This window comes from Marmota marmota, unplaced genomic scaffold, assembly GCF_001458135.2.
Source record: "Marmota marmota marmota unplaced genomic scaffold, marMar, whole genome shotgun sequence".
In the NCBI taxonomy this organism is placed as follows: Eukaryota; Metazoa; Chordata; class Mammalia; order Rodentia; family Sciuridae; genus Marmota; species Marmota marmota.
In genome coordinates, this window is record NW_026000108.1 from 6,116,085 (window position 1) to 6,122,646 (window position 6,562).

Consider the following 6,562-nt stretch of genomic DNA (forward strand, 5'->3'; position numbering starts at 1 on the left):
CCACCATCCCCCTGTCTCATCCTCCCGAGCCACTGGGATTACAGGCGTGGCCACCACTGTGCCCAGCCAGGCTATGTCCCTTTCTGGGGCTCTAGGAGAGTCATTTCCTTGCCATCAGGTTGGCAGAATCCAGACCTTTCCAATAGCAGGACATTGCTATTTCCTAGCTGGCTGTTGCTGAGGCCATTCTCAGTCATAACGGCAGGTCTTGTGGACATCTGCCAGTCCAGCCTCCTTCCCCAGGTACAGGGTGGCAGGAACGGAGGCTATGCATGGGCTCAGGAACAGAGGTCCCCTGGTCACCACTAGCACTGAGGGCAGAATCTTGCTAGAATGACTTCAAAAGAAGCCCTGAATGTTTGGAGACTCCTCCCTTTGAGTGAGGGTGCTTTCTTCGTTCTTTGGATCTGAGTGGACTTGTGGCTGTGTCTCACCAAGATGGCATGTTAAAGGTGAAGCTCGGCTTCTAAGACCAGGTTGTGAAGGCCCTGTGGCTGCTGCCCAGTTCTCCTGGCATACAGTCTCCCCTGGGCTGCTCTCAAAGCCCAGGCGCAAGGCTGTGAGAGTATCAAGCCACACAAGGGGCCTTGTGAGGTGCTCTGGTCCATTGTTCCAGCTGGGCTTAACCTTTGGTATCTTATTCCAGGCAGGAATGTGGGTCAAGGGGCTTTCTGATGGCTCTGGCCTAGCCATTTGGGTCACCCTGGGCTATTCAAGTGTTTAAGTATGTCTGGGATGTTATAACAAAATACCATGGGCTGGGTGGCATCTAGACAACAGATATTTATTTTTCACAGTTCTGGTGACTGGGAAGCCCAAGATAAGATGTCAGCAGATCTGATGTCTGGTGAGGGTCTGTTCTCCAAGGTTGGCCATCTTTTCTCTGTAAATTCACGTGGCAGAAGAGTCGAGGGAGTTCTCTGGTGTCTCTTTTATAAGGGCACTAATTGCTTTCATGAGGGTTCTACCCTTATGACCTAATCACTCCTCAAGGCCCCGCCTCCCAATACCATCACCCTGGGGTTAGGTTCCAACAGGTGAATTTGGAGGGATAGTCTGTCCACAGTAGGGAGCCTTCCTAGAAAGCCTTCCTACAAAGTGCTAGGCATCGTGGAGCAAAGGAAAAGCAATGTTGGAGTCCCGACCATGAGAGCCCTGAGTATGATGAAATGGTGACTGTCAGGGGTCACTAAGTTGGGAAGTGCCTGGCCACAGAGCAGGAGGCAGCAGCAGAAAGCGGTGCAGAGCCGCTGACAGGGCTTCTTACCCTGGGAGACCTGCCTGCTGCCAGTTTGCTCATACTTGACCCCTTCCACCATGGAGAGGTGGGGATTTGTCCTCCCTGGGTTGGATGCATGTTCTGAAATTGCATTTGCTTTTCTTCCAGTCATGCTTCTGTGACTTCTCCATCTGCATAATTATGGGGTGTCTTATCAACATCATGAGATTCCACACAACCTTGCTTCTGATGAAAAAGTCTATTTCCTGGCAGGAGAGAGGACTGTAGGTAGCATCAGAGCCCATGTCTAGCGTCTTCCAGAAGGCTTGGGTAGAAAAAAAATGACATGGGTAGAAAAAGTAGCTAAATGTAGTCAAGTATGGGTTTAATTAATAGTAGTGTTTCAAGGTTGACTTCCTGGTTTGGACATGTACACCTTGGTGTGAGAGGTTAGGGAAGCTGGGCACAGGGTCAGAAGCAATAGCTCTGCAACTCTTCTACAGGAATAGCATGATTTCAAAAGAAAGAAGACCTAGTGCTGACCTTCGCCAGGCAGTGGGCACTGCAGGAGGATGCTGTAGATGCATTTGGGAAGGCCTGGAGGAAGGTCCACATGATGCAAATGTAGCGCGTCCCAGAGTTTTAACAGACCAGCCCCCCACCACAGGGGGACTTGGGTAAGCCCACCAACTGTGAGAGCTTTGGCTATCGCTTGAATGGCTCCAGTCAAGTTTCTGTTTACCATACCTTCAGAGTTCCCATTATATAGACAAATAATATTTTAGCTAACATTTTATTTCTTTAATTGTATAACTTGTGCACTTTTAAAAAATATTTTTAGTTGTAGATGAACACAATATCTTTGTTTTATTTGTTTTTATTTTTTTTTTAACGTGATGCTGGGGATCAAACCCAGTGCTTCACGCATGCTAGTCAAGCGCTCTACCGCTGAGCCACGATCCTGGCCCTAATTTGTGCACTTTTTATATATACACAAAACATTGTATCTGCTCATCATGTATGTCATGTATGTCATGTTTTTTGGTTCTAATTAGTTATACATGACAGTAGAATGCATTTTGACACATCACACATAAATGAAGTATGACTTCTCATTTGTCTGGTTGTACATGATATAGAATTACACAGGTCATATAATCATATATGCACACAGGGTAATAATTTCAGATTCATTCTACTATCCTTCCTACCCCCAAACCACCTCCCCTCCCTTCATTCCCCCTATCTAGTCCAAAATACCTCTATTCCCCCCACCTCATATCATGTTTTGAAATATGTACACATTACGGAATGGCTAAATTGAGCCAATTAACACACTACTCCACATATTTACCCTTGTTTTGTGGTGGGAACATTAAAACCTACTTTCAGCAATTTTCAAGAATTGTATACTTTGCTATTAATTAGGTCACTGTGTTGTATAGTAGATCTCTTGAATTTACCAACCTGTCTAACTGAAACTATCATTTAACCAACATTCTTTCAGTGTTCAGGAAGTTATATTTCACTGCTTATTAAAAAGAACCAATTTGCAGTCCTACCAGAAATGTATGAGTGTATCTTTTTTCCCCACATCCTTGCCAAAATTTATTGTTGCTTTTATTCTTGATAATTGCCATTCTGACTAGAGTGAGATGAAATCTTAGAGTAGTTTTGATTTGCATTGCTCTAATTGCTGGAGATGTTGAATATTTTTTCATATGTTTGTTGGTGGATTGTATTTCTTTTTCTGTGAAGTGTCTGTTCAGTTCCTTAGCCCATTTATTGACTGGGTTATTTGTTGTTGTTATTTTTTGGTGTTGAGGTTTTTGATTCTTTATATATCCTGGAGATTAATGCTCTATCTGAAGTGTATGTAGTAAAGATTTTCTCCCATTCTGTAGGCTCCCCCTTCATGCTATTGATTGCTTCCTTTGCTGAGAAGAAGCTTCTTAGTTTGAACCCATCCCATTTATTGATTCTTGATTTTACTTCTTATGCTTTACTCCAGTGACACAGCCATATCAATGTTTATAACAGCTCAACTCATGATAGTTAAATTGTAGAACCAACCTAGGTGACCTTCAAAAGATGAATGGATAGAGAAAATGTGGTGTGTATATATATATAATGAAATATTACTCAGCCTTAAAGAAGAATTAAATTATGGTATTTGCCAGTAAATAAATGGAGCTGGAGAATATCATGTTAAGTAAAATAAGCCAATCCCCCAAAACCAAAGTCCAAATGTTTTCTCTGATATACAGATGCTAATTCATAATAAGGGGGTGGGGCTAGGGAAGAATAGAGGTACTTTGGATTAGATAGAGGGGAGTGAAAGGAAGGGAGGGATATAGGGGTAGGAAGGATAAAAGAATGAATCTGACATTATTACCCTACGCACATATATAACTACATGACCAGTATGGTTCTACATCATGTACAATCAGAAGAATGAGAAATTATACTCCATTTATGTGTGATATGTCAAAATGCATTCTACTGTCATGGATAACTAATTAGAACAAATAAAAATAATTTTAAAAAAATAAAAAAGGAATCAAGGTACTAGGGGCCAAAATGGAGCAGATCATAATCCATGTATGTGTGAACATGTTAAAGTGAACCCCATATTATGCAATTATTCATGCCCTATAAAAACATTTTTAAAAAGAAGGTAGTTCAGAGGCGGAGTCTCACATAATTTTCAGACAGGCATTGAGTGTAATTATCTTCATATTCAGTGAGACAAGGTAAGGCTAGCTGCTGTAACAAATATGTCTTGACTCTGCAGTGGCGTTGCCGGAGGGGATGTTATTTCTCACTTGTGGAAGCTCCAGCTTCAGCAGGGACTCTGCTGACAGGCTCTGCCATCTTCAGTGTGGCTGCAAGGTGGCTCTAGGTGTTGGTGTCGACATCCAGCTGGTGGGAGGGGAGGACAGAACATGGAGGATCCTGAAGGAGGTTTTCCTGGTTTGGGCCAGGAGTGTGCACATCACTTCTGATCATATGCCACTGTTCAGAACTTGCCAGTTGGCCATTCTAGATGCCAGGGGTCTGGGAAGCAGAGTCCCCCACTGGGTTGTCGTTTCCCAGAAACTACAAGATAGAAAGCAGCACTTGATGGACACTGGCTACCTCTGCCACAGCCTCAGCTCAGTGTCTGACACTTGGAATGCTCAGTCCAAACTGTCTTGGTACACTGAAAATCTCAGGTAACTTCCCAAGTGCTTTTGATGTAGCAACTCATTTTATTCTCATAGAAACATTAGGCATAGTCATTTTTAAGAACCTCATTTTATAGATGTAGAGACTGAGACTCAGAGAGGCTTAGTTATTTGTTCAGGGTCACACAGGAGTAAGTGTTGGAGTCCAATCCACATCCCGAAGCCTGACTTAAGAACTCCCCTATATAATCACCTCTTAATATTTCCTTCCCTACAAAGCCATGTTAAACCAAGCCAATTTACAAGAGACATAATGGATGGGAAAGTGCTTTGTAAAACTATGAGGTAAAATAAAAGCAGTTTGGCTTAGGTTTGGGGTCCCAGTGCCCCTGCAGGCACCAGGTTCTCCCTCTCCTAGGTTCTCATGGCACATGGCACAAACTGTGACTTTCTCATTGCTGTCCCCAGGCCTGGCACAAGACCTCGCACACAGCAGGTGCTCAGCACCTTTCTCCATGGATCACAAAAAGCACATGCTAGGTGTCCAAGAGAAGAACCAGACATTTTCTGTCTTTAGGAAGCTCAGAGTCAGAAAGGGTTAAAATACAGTTACTGTGATTGGTGAGGAATAAATGTGATGGAGAGGGGGACAAGTCCCCAGGGAACACAGGAGAGCAGGCCAAGTAAAGAACCTTTTATTTCAGCTACCATCCGCCCACCCATCCCACACATCTTCACTGAGTACCTACTATGTGCTAGGCACCACTGTCTTATGTGCTGGAGACACGGAAGTGGGCAAGCCCAAGTCTTTCCCACAGAGCCTTTGTTCTAGTGGGAGAGAGGCCACAGGTGTCTGCGTGGCAGGAGCGCTTGGTGAGAAGGCGGGCCAGGTATGTGGGCACGGCATGGTGTGGTGGGCAAGCTGCCTCTCCTGGGGTCAGTCCCACACCCTCTGTGGCCAGCGAGGAGACCCAGGCCTTCTATGCTTGCTCCTGCGCCCCTGCAGTGGTTCACTCTTGAAGCCACTGGTTTACTTCTGAGTGTGTATGCTGGCTGGGCTCTGGACACAGCTGAGGACACAGGGCTCCCGGTGGAAACGGCCTGAGTCCGGGCTGTGTGTCACACTCCTGTCTCTGCACATGCTTGTGGTGAGCCGCTTCTGCCGTTTATGCAAATTATGGTCGCCATTACAAGATGGCGCTGGCTCCGCTGTGGTCTGTGACAAACAACTCCTTATTTGGGAGAGTTGGCGCATGACTTTTCATCACCCTATGAGAAAGCTCCACGTGGCTGCTTTGCATTGGGGCTTGAGATGCTTTATTAAGGCTGGGAGGGGCATCCGAGAGGGAGAAGAAGAACTATCAAGGGCCTGAAATAAACTACTGAAAGAAGATTCCTGAGTGTTGCGTCTTCCTTGCGGGCAAGGGGGCGCAACACATGCTGGGGCATCTTTCCAGGTGCCTTCCTGGCTCCACCTGGCCCATTATTCCTGGATATAAAGCCTGTGCAGGTGTATTCTCCTCCCTGACCTCTGGGCCTTCCTGGCAGACAGGGAACCTCAACCCTCCTTCCAACCTCCCCTCCTAGCAGTCTCCTCTGTCTCCCCCTCTGAGACCTGAGTTCCTTGAAGGGGAGAGCTAAGCCTCAGCTCACCAGCCAGTGCTAAGGTGTCCCCGGAGCCCATCTCCATCTGCACAGCAGCTCCACACCAGCAGCCCTCATTGCTGAATCCCGAGTGCCTGGAACGGAACCTCACTGTGGAGAAGTGTGTAGATCAAAGGCAGGTGTGTGGGGGGGGGCAGGTAAGGCAGGTCTCCAGGCTGATTTTCTTCGGGGGCCCAGGGCTTCCGGTCCCCCTGTAGCAGTCAGGACAGGTTATTGTGACTTGCTGGACCCAATACGAACTGGAAAAGGCCCCCTGGTTTAAAAATAAAGAATTTCAAGACAGTAAGAGAAGTGTTAGACTGAAGTGGCACCCCTTTTCTCCACAGAAAAGCCCTCCTCATCATGGCTGATTTTAGGACTGTCAGCAAAAGAGTCTCTGCGAAAGAGTTCAATGTAGATAAACTTCCTATTTTCGAGTCTCCCTGTTTACTTGGCCACTGGCCGGGAAGATACCAGCACTCCAGGTGCTGGACACCCCCTCACTAGTTTTTCACAAACATATCCAGTATAG